Source organism: Nanorana parkeri, unplaced genomic scaffold (genome assembly GCF_000935625.1).
Source record: "Nanorana parkeri isolate BGI_ZX_2015 unplaced genomic scaffold, ASM93562v1 scaffold263, whole genome shotgun sequence".
Lineage (NCBI taxonomy): Eukaryota > Metazoa > Chordata > Amphibia > Anura > Dicroglossidae > Nanorana > Nanorana parkeri.
The window spans coordinates 986393-1002367 of record NW_017306531.1 but is presented as its reverse complement, the minus strand read 5'-3'; the positions used below and the strand labels follow the sequence as shown (position 1 = coordinate 1002367).

General features: G+C 42.4%; 1 protein-coding gene across 1 annotated transcript in view; it reads right to left on the bottom strand.

The window, feature by feature from the left end:
* TIPARP (TCDD inducible poly(ADP-ribose) polymerase) overlaps positions 1 to 15975 on the bottom strand; it is a 35919-nt gene that overhangs the window by 10072 nt on the left and 9872 nt on the right. The window lies entirely within an intron of this gene.

Below are 15975 nucleotides of genomic sequence, written 5' to 3'. Positions count from 1 at the left end.
AATGTAGACAGCGCTTTGCAAAACCCCTGTACGCGCTGAGTGATCTGAGACAACAGGCTCTTCTTCTGAACGTCAAGGGTTGTTCGAAGGGTTCCCCTTTTGATGCCTGTGTATAGGGGACCTTTGGTGTATTGTTAATGGCAAGAATGTGTTTTAAAAGGACACTAAACTCAAGAGTTAAATCTTAAAAATGCATGCATGGGCTACATTCTCCCCTTTAGTTAGCCAATTTATATTGGGATTGTAGTCCATCATGGGAGTGGTGACTACTTTACAACACACACAGGGACCATGGGGAACAAAAGTAGCCAGCCTCCAGAAGGAAGGACAGTGTCAGTACCAATTCAGAGATGATTTGGGGATCTACAGCCGAGTGATACACAAATAAGATACATTATTGTTAATAAAGTACTTGAATGCATTTTTAAAATGTATCTCCAGAGTTTAGTGTCACTGTAAGCACTGGTCAGCCTTTCAATGGATGCCAGTGAATGCATATTGCCAGTGACTCCTGCTAGTGCCATCATTCTTTGATCATATACCTTCATTTGGCATGATTAAGAAAAACAAATGGTACAAAGTTTCTTTTTGACTAAACCCTGCATAGTAAAATGCTACTGTTCCGCACGGAGACCGATCAAATATCTATGTTCCAGCAGTGAAGAACAACAGCTGGAATTACAGTATATTCATAGCCAAGGTCTTTAGATCTATTTAGGTTCCTGTACGCGGCAGCTACATTTGCCAATACTGAAGCACCCCAAAAATTCCCTTTTACTAATGCAACTAAATAATCAAGCTTCAAAACATCAACAAAACATTTGTAAAACTTTCACAATGTTCTGTGGAAGGAGTGGGTTTGTGTGTTTTATGCATGATTTGTTTTGCAAGCCTTGCTGGGAATTAAAATGAAGGAATTAATGATTTAAATGGATCATCTGTTCTACAGCTGTAAGCAGAAACGTGAACGAAAAACGAAACTGGCCAGCATTCCTGAACACAATTATCTTTGGAGAACTGAAAGTGCCGTGCACGAATTCGACATGTTTGACACATACAGCCCCAGCCGTTAACCTTCAGATGTGTTACCATGGCAACCCACAGCCCTAATCACTTATTATTACCAATCAGGGAAGCAACAACACCTCCCTGAGATGCACACAAGCCTATTGATACATGTAAAAGATTTCTCTGCTATATAATGAGGCTGACTAAAGTGCCCACAGCCAATCCCATTAGTGAATTCCAACCTCAGTGTTGTCAAGCCCCATTTCACAACTTTCTGGGTTTTAACGCTGGCATGTGAACAAGAGTCTTTGCAGGCTGTGCTTGCCAAACAGACCTGCACTACTTGCTCAATGGGGATGGTTTACTAAAGGAATATTGTGTTCACTTAGCTTTGTAAAGAAGATGAAGCTTATTCAATCATTCAACCACGCCCACACAAAAATCTTTATTTTCTTTTATTTTCCAATAATTAGCATTGTGTTTTCAAAGTGAACACAGCTTCCCTTAACTGAGTGAACATTCACTTTGCATTCACCATAAATCAACCTCAAAGCGCGCGCGCGTGTGTGTGTGCATTAAAGATTGCATTTATAAGAAGGCACATAGTGGGGTGGATTTACTAAAGGAGTAGAAGCTGTTCGTTTGGCATAGTGAATATTCAACGACCATAGTAAATACTTTTACAGTGATATTAAAGTCAAATCTTAAAGCGATTTCAAATGCTGATTATATCACTTGCAATGAATGCTATTCCTTGATATTGAAAAGTTTGCAGAAGAACCAGCTGGTCCACTGAGCACTAGCCCCAATATCCTGTTTTAGGTTGGCTCCTTTCCCTTAAGGGTGGCTCCATAGAACCCCGTGTTTGCGCATCTCCACAAAAACACAGACACAGCAAGGCAAAGCCACTTCCCTCTGCTCCATGCTTCTCATTCCTCCCTTCTCCTAGCTAGTAGATGGACAGTTGATGGGAGTCTGCTCTGTCCTTTGTGATTTTGTACTGGACAGGAAGTTCAGGGAAGCAGAACCAAGAGAGTTGGAGCTAGCTGTTCAGAAATATGATGATTAAGTGCTTGGGCAAAGATATGAAGAAATACTTTGCTGGACAATATATATTTGTTTGAGCTGAATTCAATATTGTAAAAAAAAAAAGTGTGAGAGTTTAAAACCACTTTAGGTTACTTGCATGTTCAGACATTAAGACACTCATTCAAACCCAAGCATTTTATTGCACATTTCTCATTATTTTCAATGGAGTTCATTCACACCTCAGCGTTGTGTCACTCGAAAATGTAAAAGTCACCACACATCTACAGACACTGAGATATCGTAAGGTGCCATTGGGAGGAAAGGCGCTAACAAAATAACCGTTGGATATTATCTACTGTGGGATTACCAGACAGGAAGTAAGGCGTGTGTGGGAAATTTCTCTCCCAACTTCATATTAAATACTTTCCATTCTGATAAGCTCCTTAAACAGAGTGTTAAAATCTCTTTTGCATAACCGGGATAGAAAATTATGTAATGCGGATAGAGCGGCCCAGCAAGATTTCCATTTCTTGCATAACATTTGTATATACAGTCTTATATAAAATTCCCTATGGTTGTTGGCCATGGTAGACAGATTTTCTAAACACCACAGACAGCAGAAAGAAGCACTGCAATCCATGATCATCATTCAAACCGGCAACTGGCAGATGATCAGCATCTTCAGGGGGCACGTTATGGCTGGGTTTGGTTTTTGGCTGAAAACTGCATGTCAGACGCCTTAATCCCCCTTTATTTGCCTTTGTTCTCAATACACTTATAAAGTTTCCCATAGAAAACGGGCCATTGTATGCAAGTGAAGATTTTAGGTCAAATTTGAATTTGCAGTACATTAAAAATGGAGCAAAAGGGGGGAGGTCACTATATAAAGCAATGATAAATCACCAAGTCAATGGCAGCGAATGTTCCTTGACTGGATGAACACACTGGCAAATGTGCTTTATGAATATTTTGAACCATCCAACAGGTGTTTGCTGGTGAAAAAGCAGCAAATGGTCAGCAAATGAATAATTCACCACTTTATGAACAGAAACCCATGTGTCTGAGGGTGGGAGGAAAATCATTCGTAGACTGTTTTCGAATGTTTGATGGTACATTTTTATAAACTGGTACCATTGATTACCTGTAGAAACGAATCAGATTTGAACCGTCACTTTAGGGTGGAAGTTAAAGGGTTATTAAATCCTCGCATGTTTTTGCATATGTCTACTGCTGGCAAGCAGTAGATATATGCAAAACGATTTAAAAAAAAAAAACTTTTTCAAAGGGTTAATACTTACCTGCGCCTTCGCCGTGCGCTCCCATTCAAACATCTGAAAATTTCTCGGGAGGCCGCACAGGAAATCGGGGCGGGCGCATGCGCAGTTCAGATGTTCGGCCGGGAGACGAGGAGAGACACAAGGTAAGTATATAGAGCAGTGTGCACCCACACAGATGCCGTGGGACATGAGAGAAGAGGAGGACAGCGCTGGATCGGAGACCCGCACCAGCGCTGGAGGAATAGCTAAAAACTACTGGAAAGAAGAAGATCTGATTAAGAGACATCATTTAAGGTAAGTCCTTACAGCAGTATTAGGAAGGGGGGAAAAAAAGTTTGACTTTAATGTCACTTTAAACACCGGATGCTAACAAATGTCTGCTCTCTTTACGTCTCCCCCAGGTTAGTTGAGAAACAAAATATCTAATAAATGTAAGACTGTATCTATAACACCGAAACCGGGGCATAGAGTTCCTTAGCACCCTCTATATCTTATATAAGGCCTATAAATGTCAGAGTCTTATTCCCATGAAGACAGCAAAGCTGTACATGGCAGAGAATGTATTTCGTGTGCAGGCTGGGAAGGAATTCCTGGTTTGAGTGTAACTGCTCAGACTACGGCTATCTAAACATGTGCATAGCACGACTATAAATAATAATTTGCATGAGAAAGGCAGAGGCTGCAACAGTTTCTCTCACGCTATCTTGCTACTGCAAACCATTTTGCAATACATGGGCAGCTCAAAATAGGTATCATTAACTATGACCTGGAAAAAGTGTTTACGTAAAAAAGATTTGTCACTGCATTCTAGACTCCCTTTGTTTTTTATACAGAGCCTATGTGTCTATTCACATTTATAAATACATATTTTCCTTGTTCTGTCAGCTGGCACGGCATGTCTGGACTGAACCAGCTGAAGGCTACTGCCTGCTGGACCCCTCCAGGCTAATGCCTCCCCAGGCTAGTGCCTCCTGGGCCCCTCCAGGCTAATGCTGTCCACACCCTTAGGTCAGAGCCAGTAAGCAGGGACTTCAAAAAGAAGTTGTGGATGAAGATTATATTTCTTATCAGACACTTGTACTGTACAGTCATTCACCACAGTTACAAAACAACATACGAGTGGAACGGTGCGTGACCATAGAAAGATTGTCAGCTGCCGGAAAGCAATCACATTTGGAGTCTGATCTCAGCGACAGGAAGCTTGAAGGGTTCAGTTCTCATGGTGTGGTCGCCAAACTGTTAATTTGATTGTGATCTCTGAACACCTTCTTAAGAAACACTATGGCGACAGGTCTTTTGCATAAACCCCATGTTATCAGCACGATTTCCTAACCTGCTTTTTAGGAGCCACAGAAACTCCTCTCTACCAGACTTCTTACAAGTGATCCCAGTGCTTTTACATGACGGTGGTCACCTTCATATTTCCCCCATGCCATTGGTCTCGAGGAAAATCTGGTGCTTTTGGGTACAGAGAACACATGCCCCACTGTCACTTAATAAATACAGGAGCACTGTCTCATTGGGGTTCATGTCCATCCCCATGTAAAAAAAAAATCTAAAAAGTAATTATCTGCATAGAATTTTGGGGGTCATCTACAGAGGATCAGGATGGCGATGGAATTACAGGTAGGAAGACCCCTCTTTACAGTGTCTACTGTGCACCACTGATAATATTTACACTCCTTATACAACACATTGGCATTTTTTGACATATATTCCAGATCAATGTAGTCAGGGTCATGCATTCTATAAAGTAGGGATTAACATTTCCTGTGATTTCCAGATCTCCTCTTATGGGCAATTAGATATCATAGTGCATATTGTAATCACACCACAGTGATCTAACACCCACACTGATTGACATGCACAGCCTATAATTACCCAAGCGACAATTATTTGATGGTGAGTGTGACGTTAGTGTGAGATCTGCTTCACTAGCTTCTTCTCCTGACTCTAAGAGCCGGAGAATGTGCACTGACACTGGAATTGATGCAATACACATCACTTCTGGGTCCAGTGATTGGAGGGCAGACCAGCAGCTAGAAGCTTGCTGATCTCCCTCCGATTGATGCAGGAGACCCGCTGTGCTGGTCCTGGGCCCGCACAGGGGTTAGCGGAGCCCGAGGTAGCTGGCGGCGGAGGGGGGAGTATATTCCACCGCACTGTACAAGCATTCCGGCGGCTGTATAGATGTCAGATTGCTTGTATCTTCACAGCAATCGCCTGCTGTTTCAAACGATAACCAAGAACACGGCTGCAGCAGCAGACGTGTTCTTGGTAGAAATACTTTAGGACAGGACATTTTTTTAAAGTGGGCGGTCCTGGAGTAGTTAAAATGGACCTCTACCCCCTTTCACTAATAATCCCATCAGCGTGGAGCTATGCATGCAGATATGAAATCATCTTACATTAATTGGTTAAATAAAACATTTTTTTCTTTTACTTACTATTACCGATTTTCCACTTCCTGGTCCACTTAGGAATTAGTGACGTAGCCCAGGACTTAGAGATGCACCCCAGGAAGGTTACATCACAGAGCATTGCTGGGAAATCTCAACTGTAATCCTAAGCCCTTAATCTGCCCTTAGTAAAAATGGTCATCGTGAGAAGAATGGGGAGGAAAAGAGAAATAAGGCACGCAAAGAATACAAAGCCGGAAATTATCTAGAAGTATCTATTTGTAAACTGTCATTACTAAACATTTCTAAAGGTGTGTTTGTTGTTATTTCTAAGATAAAGGTGAAGTTTCTCTTTTAGACAGAATGTATGAATTGTGTTAAAGGTAAATATTTATTTTGCCACATCACTCAATCTTCCTTGCTTTTCAGTCTTGGGCTGTTGGGAACTGATCGGTCATGGGGGGCACAAGCAATGCTCTTGTTAGCACGCAGATTTTTATTGGCACTTGCTACGTAATTATTGCTTTGATGCATAGGATATAATATGACTTTATTTTTGTCTTCAGGAGTGTCGGAAACCCCCACCACCACCCCCCTCCAACCTCAGCCTCTCAATCAATTTACCCACCCCAGGTACCGAACAAATTATACTGCATCTAATTTAAGACGACGTTGCCCTGATTAAGGGATTACTTGGGACAGCTTGCAAATGTGTGCTCTGAATGAGCCTAAAATCACTAGCAATGTGACAGTTTGTTTTTTCCCTGGCACAATGCGGAACTATGAATGTGTTGCAGTTCTGGTAAGACTTGTCAGGAAGTAAACTTTGTGTTCCCAGGATCAGATCAGACTTACATCAGCTGATAGAACACTGCTGTGCTATGTGTGCAAATACAACCTGCAACAAGTAAATCAACTCTCATGTTCAACATAGTGTAGCTGGGTCTGTCACTAGACAGAAGATACAACACTTCAAAACACTGTTCTGTTTATAATATATCCCCATGTTTGTGATGTTTAAAAGACTTCAGCAGGGCATCTCATTTCATTCTTACCAGGCAATATAAAAGGCTGTATCAGGGATGGCCAAACTCCGGCCCTCCAGCTGTGGTGAAACTACAAATCCCATGAAGCATCTCTCTCCGGAGTCATGTCTGTGGCTCTGAGAATCTTGCAAAGCCTCATGAGATTCGTAGTTCCACCACAGCTGGATGGCCACAGTTTGGCCATCCCTGCTACATCATCAAACGCATTTCATTTTCAGATCACAGGGATGGTGGCCAATGAGGGTAATAGGCCATGTTGTATATTGCATTATAGCAGAACAGCACAGCCCTTAGAACCAGTTACTTTTCATTTGTTTGTAAACTGTGCCGGTTCCGGTGTGGTCATCCTCATCCTGGTTGTGCTACCTAGTGAGTTACAGATTTAGAACAAGCATGCAGCCAGCAAAATCCAGTACATCTGAAATGTCCTACAGAATTGCTCTAAATCTGTAAATCTCTAGGGAATAAAGTCAGGACCAGGAATACAGGTCTGGAGCTTGTATTTCTTTTAAATTAGGTCAGCACTCCCAGATTTGTATTGGCATGGCTTCCTGTTATTGTTCTGTAACTAACAGCCAATGAGAAATTAGATGTGCTAGGCTGTGGCATGACTCCCAGAGGCAGGTGGATAATGGGGTTTGTAGTTTCGACACAGGTGAAGGGCCGGCGTTTGCCTACCTCTGTGCTAGCAGTTCAGAAATGTTTTCTGATGTCTCTTACCCTTTCCCTTGCTCCTTGCAGGTGATAGTGTGTCACTGTTTCCATTCACTTGGGGAGGTTGGGGGCCTATTTCACACCAGCCTGGTCCGTGCCTCACACATTCAAAGCACCACAAATGACCCAAAATCGTGAACGCATAATTTATGGCCGTGCAGTGCACAGTATTTGCATGTAATGGGCATGATCATGTACTGCATTATCGCAGAGCACTGGTGTGAATGGTCGTAGGGTGTATCTAAAGCCTTTCATTTTGTATAGAGCTGAGAAGGGTTAAAACCTCTGTCAGTTTTTTCTTTATTGATGTCTGCATTCCCTTGGGAAGACTCATCCTTCTTGTCCTCATGGCCATTTTAACCTTAGCATAAAATGATGTGAAATCTTCCAAAAAAAAGCACCTGTTATGGTGACAACAGTACAGATTTCCCTTCACTTTGGACAGATGTCTTCTTCAGCAGGTCCCCATGTCATTCCCATCCTAGTCTCATGGCCTATGGAGTCACTAGCCAGAGAAATTCGGAAAGCCTGACCTCTCATCCTACATGGATGTTGCAGAGCAGCGGCTTGCTAGGAAGTCAAGCCAGCATCAGAATAATAGCTGACACCTTTAAAAACCACAACAATTCAATAATGTCATCTACAGTTCTCTGATCACAGTCTCCCTTAAAGCATCGACTTCAAGTCCTGCCACAGAACAATGACAGTTCAATAAATTTAGGTAACTTGATGAAGTTTCATGACTAGGCAGTATTGGTTTTGTACACTAGTTGGTTTCACTTCCCAGATTCAGTTTTTATTTCTTAACGGTTGAATACAATGCAATGTGATTCACACAGTAAGAACTTCCTTTTGTTCACTGATAACAGTCATTTAGCAACTTTTTTCCCCCAAAACAAGTAACAGTAATATGAGTATGTCAAGTATCCTGTAATGTTTATTCCTAGACTTGAGGATTGGTGACACCAAACCAGTAAGATAGGAATGGTGTCACTTCTGTGCACATGATTGCTGCATCAGATATCAGAGAGGGTTGTATGGATCTGTGGGCTCTCTATGCCTGTTATCTATATAGATCTATATCGGTTATTAGAAAATTCTTGCAGGAATCAGATTTCTGACTGACATCTCAATATCCCACATCAAACAACAACTTATCCCCACACAGCTACCTCCTCATGTATCAGTTGCCCCTCCCTTTTAGATTGTAAGCCCTCAGGGGCAGGACTCTCCTTACCATCCTGTCTTGAATTGTATTGTGATTGCAATGTCTTCCTTATATTGTAAAGTGCTGTGCAAACTGTTGGCGCTTTATAAATCCTGTATAATAATCAGCATTTAAACATTTTTAATAAAGTATTTATTTTCTTCTTCATCACAGGGATAAAAACGACTAATTTGCAAGGACATTTGGCAGTGATTCTGCTACTGAGGATTCGCAACACACTAAAGCAGCCATTATTCATTGTTATAAATTGCTGGGAAAATGAGATGGAACTACTCCTATGGCGGTATAAAGTGACTTCAATAGGTCCACTTCTAGACCTTTCTCCATCTCTAGTCACTGTGGTCCTAGTATGGGCTCTAACCTCATTGAGGCATCAATCAGAAGAGCCAAGCCTTCGATAGAAAGGCAGGTCGAGTGTTTCCAGCCTTCAGTCGTCTAATCCCTGTAATGGAGCAGCTCAGATATGTACTTTATTAGACATCACCATCCTATCATGCTGCAAGTCAAATGTGGTATCATCACAGAGAAATCACAGTGGGCACATGCATTTGTATGCCATACCCTGCAGTGTAACTGGCTTATGCAGGATTCATTATCTCAGGGGGGAAATCCAATCAAGACATTAGTAATATAGTTGAATGAGCGTAACAGGCCTTAAATGAACTGCAAAGGTTTCTCAGGAACACACTAAAGACGGGCTAAAGCACTGCGTACATACACATGCTGACTGCCAAGTAATATTCCTTCTTAAAGCTGGACTCCGTGATAAGCAATTACTGTCTAAATACAAGAGACGTGTGTATTGTTATTTGGATTGAATCTTGGTGAGCTTTAGGTGTTTCTTCCAGATCTGTGCAGTAATCCAGTGCAACACTGTCACTGTGCAGGAGCTACCTGGTATAACGACCAGCCACTGAAGCTCTCTCTCCTTGTGCAGGGTGACTGGTCTTGTATCCACCCCCTCCTGCAGCTTGGGTGGAGCCTGCAGGGCATTTGCAAAGACAGTCAGTGCACACAACGTGGATTTATATCCTTTATGGCTATGAAGGAATATAGAATAAAATGAAGACGTTTGTGTTCAGAGTTCAGCTTTAATGCAATTTCTGAGCAAAGCAAAAACTTATAGCTGACCTTCAGGCAGATTGTATTACATTGCCATTTTATCCAGGGATGTATTTATTATGAAAAGGTATTCCATTTATTTTACATAGAACTAGCAGAAATACCTGGATCTGTCTGGTAATCCCCTGTACCACACAAGCCAGTGAGCGCTCTACTGTATTGCCAAGGGCAAGGAAGGCAACAGTTTGGCCATGCTTACTGGACAGAACAAAGCGCTGACCTCATTAGTGTGCTGCTTTGGCTTCAGGCTCGGGCAGGCTCTTACCCAAGCTACAGTAGAGAAAAGTTAGGTCACCAAGCTGCCTATGATGAGATCATTGGACTAGCTGAACAGAACAGTTCATGCATTTGTCTTGCAGCTTTTAGTCTTTTATCTGGAGTTTGGCTTAATACCTACACTCTAGAAGCAATAAAGGGGTGCAAAGTACAGTACCCACAGCAACCAATCAGTAATCCCTTTCATTGTTCTGACACCTCTAAACTGATGAAAGACGAAAACAGATTGGTTGCTATGGGTCATTGCACTTTACACCCCATTACTGCCTCTCGGATGTAGGTATCATTAAGACTAAGGAAAGCACTGTGCTGTGCCGTGCCATTCAGGTCATGCTGATTTGCTTTGTGTTCTGTACATCCTGTATTGCTGATAAAAGTCTTTCAGAGTGAAACCCATTAACTAAGATAATCCTTGCAAACAAACCTTCAACAGCCAAGGAGCAGAGTCATCAATTACAGGATCGGCACACAAAACCCTTCTAGAAGCCTTGGAGGACTCTGGATGGATACGGTCAGTGTTATCTTTGAAGATAAAAAGCTATGGATCAACATATAGTGCTTGGAGAGGCAACCTACATACAATAACCCTGTTATATAAAATGGAGGTCAGCGGCAGATAAAGTGCTGGACACAGCAGATATGGCTTCTAAACGTATTAGAATAATCAGTTTTTAGTTTCCATTACATGACCCTCCCTCCGAGAAACCATCAAGCGCTTATCTGCAAACCTGCATGTTGAGTAATCTCTGGAGTGATATGGGAAACTGCAGCTCGCAGGACTCTGGAAAATGACTGCATGGAACAGCAAATGATGGACAGGCGGAGAATGGAAGACCTACAATATTCAGTGCTGTCCTCACAAAACACAAGTACTCTGTGTGACAGGAACACAAAGCTGTAACGTTACCTGCAGCATCTGGTCTGGTTACCTGTAACGTACAGGTAACCAGACCAGAAGCAAGCCAGAGGTATTAGGAAAGAAGATACTTTATATCAGGGGAGCACAAATATATATGGAATTTTGGAGCCAATTACAAATCCCCTCCTCCTGACGTAATGGACATGAGGAGCAGGTGTTTGTAGTTCAAATCACAGTAAGCAGCCTAGGGTGACAGCCTTGCTCCTCCATTGATACTATAGATTGTTGCCTCCCTAGGACAGGAAGTGTGTTACTGGCAGAATCACCAAGTAAGGCCCGTTGCAGACCTCCGTGATCCGTGATCACGTGGTCCTGCACAATGCAGGCAGCAATTGCCGCGTGGCCCCATTGATCTGAATGGGGTGACATCAGCGCGACAATCTCAGAAAAAAGGTACATTTACCTTTTTTTTGCGATACACGACGCGCGGCTGTTTTTCCGTGTTCGTAAGCATGGGCGGAATCGCGATCCGCCTGGTGCGACTAGGGTGCCATTAGAAAACAATGGACCCCACAGCGCAATCGGTTCACACCTTCGCGACTCGTGACCGCGCTGAGGAGAGGAAATACACAACATTGTTTTGGGGTTTAGATATGTTTTATCTTAGCAATGCCAAGTAACCTCTATGGACTCTCACCAGTGCCACACTGGTTGGCGTCACTAGAAGTGGATATCAGAATGCCGACACTGATACTTGCCATATACATTGATATGCTAGCAGAGCTCACTGGTATAGCTCATCAGTTGGTGGTCTAAGCTAGCTTAGCTAGAGGGTTGGAGAGGGGCCAAAATATGGGGCGCACGTGTACTTTAATATAATACTTGATTTACAAGTTACTTGTAGTATCTTATTTATATTTAGAACCCTATACAATGTATAAGAAAACCCCAGCTTTTAGGAGTCACCGGCAAAGCACAGAGCAGATCAGAAGAAGGAACATTAAATGAAACAACCATGTTTTCCTGTAGCATTAGGAGGTCAGGTGAGCATAACAGCTCCCCGGTCCAGTCTAGCCATTCATTACCGAAGCATGAGCTAGTCATTTTCTATCCCTGCAGTAACAGAAGGCAAGGGCACCTTGTCCCGGCAATACAGCCTGCTAAGCACATATTCTTAATGCAAAGCTTGTTTGTGTTCATAGGCAGAGGAAGAAGAAGAACTGCTTTGTGAATCTGCCAGAAACTCCACACTGCTCAATCCATCTGGGAGGAATCATTTTCCCTTGCTCTATGGGAAAACCCAAGACCTCCGCTCACTCCCTTCTATTCAAAAAGACCTCATATTTTGGTTACAGTAACCATACACTTGGACAAAATAAGGAGAGTTGTGCTCGTGTCACATCATTAAAGATGTGTCATTTGGAATCACATCTTCTATAACGTGGTGAAATGAATGATTAAACTGCTTTTACATGCTTATAAAGTGTGCTGATAGCGTGAACGTAGGAATGTTGTTATCTTGTACCACCCTCAGCAAACACTGCGCACTGCGGTCCCTATTTTGTTAGAAATGGAATGACATAACAGCACGGGTCAAAAGGTGACAATTCCATTCAAATATTTGACACATGACTGAAAACTTTAACATCCAATTCCAAACATTGTTATCATCCACAAAGACGTGCGCGCTCATAGAAGAGGGGGAAGATGTGAAGATCTCCAAATGATTGCCAAGCACCTCTGCAATGCCAAACTCTACAATACAAAACTATTTTTGTGCTTTATGGACAGTAGAGGGTTGTTGCCTTATGGCAGCCAATCAGAACTTTTCTGGGTTTTTATTTCTTTCTGCTATTTATATAGCGCCAACAATTTATGCAGCGCTTTACATCAGTCCCTACCCTCAAGGTGCTTACAATCTAAGGTCCCTATGTCACATGCATATATAGGAGGGCCGATTTAGACAGGAGCCAATCAACCTACCAGCATGTCGATAGAGTGAGGGAGGAAACCAGAGTACCCGGTGGAAACACACATACGAGTCGTTGAACAATAGGAATGGTCCAATCTGGTACAAGAGGCGTACACCACCCGGTTCGACAAAAGTTGATATTTCAACTGACTCGTGTCAAAGGAGCCAGGTGACAAGTTGTGGGCGAACAGTGACTGCTGCCAATCAGGTTCAGTCAGTCCGGGTATTCTGACAGTGGTGAGAACAAGCTGCCAAAATACAATAGGGGAGACCAGGGGAGAGTCCTCCATTTACTCTTTAGCCTGGCTGGGGAAACTGAGTTATTGGCCAGTTGTTGTTTTTACATTTCTGTAGTTCTTCTCTAATGTTCTATTTCAGCAATGTAGCACATTGGATAAGAACAAGGTCTGTGGACGATGTACTACAACATATTTACACAAGGCTCAGGATGTGAAAGCACTTGCTCATGAATGGATAGCTCTCTTGGGAAATAAAGGAAAAGGTTGCTGTGCAGTCAACTCAAAATCATGTAGTATTATTCCTCCTGGAAAAGCAGAGAGCCAAGTGGTTAAACTCTCCACTTTCAGAGCTGGCCTATGAAAGGGACGCTCTGACGCACAGGTGACAGATGCTCGCACAAACTTTAAACAGTTTATTCAATGAAACAAATAAGTCAATGCATTTGTGATTGCAGAATCCCCAGGACTACGCTGCTTCTTGGATCGCTCGGGAAGAAACCAATTAGCTTTATTTCATATGGAAATAAGAAAACATGCAGCTGATAGTACCCAGACTGCTCAAAGAATGCATTTTAAACCCCTCCGACGTTCAAAGGACACGGCGGCTTTGTCATTTATGTTGCCAAGTCCTGCTGAGTTTCAAATTATTTATACGGAAAACTCCCTACATAGTGCTCACAGCTCAATTTTCTATTATTGCTTCTCAGATATTGGCAACACTTCAATACGGAGCCAAACATTGACATGTAACCACCATCTTAAGAAGTTCACACCTCTGCAAGTTGGCAGATGAAGTTTTTCTCGTTAACCCCTTCCCCCCCCCTCCAAATCTTTTGATTCCCCATCCCCCATAAAATTTTAAGCCACTGTAAGGGTTAATACCATTTCTGTAATAACAATTATGTAACACAAGGCCTTATTTCTACCTTTCATCTGTGGTAAAAGGCATCATTCAGGTCCGATTCTGTTGCTCATAAACAACAGCATGTACACAACTATGCTTAGAATGAAAATGTCTGGGTGGCATTCCGCTACTGTACAATAGTAATTAGACAAAAAGTCACCTATGCCTGACCTAAATCCAGCTTTACCCTACAAGTTCCCTACTGCGGTACATACCCTGCACATTACTGCACAACAGGAACTACCAAAATAGACTGAGAAGTAAACACAGCCAACACACATACACAGACACACACACACATCATCATCTAGGAAAATGTGTGTTCTAGCTGAAATTGCAGAGTGCCGGGATAATTGCAGTGTACGGAGAAACTGCGGCTTCACCAGGGGCAACAACATAACACATTGACATCTGTTGCTGAGCCATCTGCTCCACAAAGTGTAAATGACACAAATCATGAATACGACATGAGCCGCAGATACAGGGAAGGAAACACTCGGGAAATTTGAATGCTGGGACAGACTGAAGGATTTGTCTGCACACAAATCTATTCCTTCCTTTTAACCTTCATGCTGAATACACACACACACACACACACACAGTATTAGACATTAGACATGTTTATTGTTCTAGTATTGCATTGCCATGCGTGTTCTGAATACGTTTATTTTCCTTTTCTCAGGTGACCGGTCTGTCAGATCAAAATTTGCAGTTTTCCGTCCCATTCCTGCAATCACTTCTACAGATTTCCATAACCTTTCCATGCTCATCGAATGGGTGAACAATGTCCCAGGTCTGTATAGGGCCGAAATCAACAAGTGGTAGCAACTGCATTGTATGAAAGCGGGTTTTACTCACCTTGGATGTAGGAAAACATGTTTATGATTTTATTTAAGGTTCATACATAGCGAGCAGCAAGAGGAAAAAGTCAATAAGAAAAAAAAGCAAGCTCTAATCTCAGATCATCGTGTTCTAAGGTCACAGTGTTCACATGGGCATACCGTCCACTGGGAATAATCACTGTTAAGACTTTGACTGAAGGCAATAAACGGCTCCCAGCTCAGCTTGTTAACATAATTCATTCTGAACAGGTCGGGATGGAGGAGGACATAGAGCTGCATTTTACTAACTGGCTGTAACAAACTAGTCCAGCCAATATTTTAGCTTTGAATAGAAGGAGGAAGAGTTAGAACCTCCACCAAGTTTTATTGCCATCTTGTTGATAATTTTCTACTTCTTTCCTGTCCCAGGTGTCCCCAGTCTCAAGGGCAGAAAGAGAAGGTAAATCTCAGATACAGTGGGAGGAATTTATCACAACTGGAGCAGACAAAAGGTGGAGCAGATTTGCACTGCAGCCAATCAGCTTCTCTCTCTCATTTTCAAATCTTACCTGAGCAAACTGAAGAGAGGTGCTGATTGGTTACCATGGTCAACTGCTCCAGATTTTGTCTGCTTCAGTCTTGATAAAGTCCCCCCAGACTATATTAAAACCACTTCAGAGGCTTAAACCCTTCCTCTCTCCTGCTCGCCATCTCCCTTGCCACCAGGACATCTCTAGAGTCTCCCCAATCCTTTGGAACTCCCTACTCCAATCTTCCCAGCTATGTCCTACTTTGTCTGTTACCTTGAAGGCTTGTTCACACCATCTCCAGACCAGATCTGGATACATTTGACACAGTTTTTTGATGTGCTTTTTTAGCCTCAATTGAATTTCCAGTGTTTACATGTGTTTTGGTGCACTCTAGATCAGAAAAAATACCCCATGCAGTACTTTTTTCAAATGTTCTAGAACTGAATGCAGTGGTGTGAACTAGCCGCACTTTTTACTATAAGAATGAATGGGTATGGTTTTTTTTGACCAGGCCAATAAAAAAAATAAAAAAAAGTTCTTGTCTGGATCTG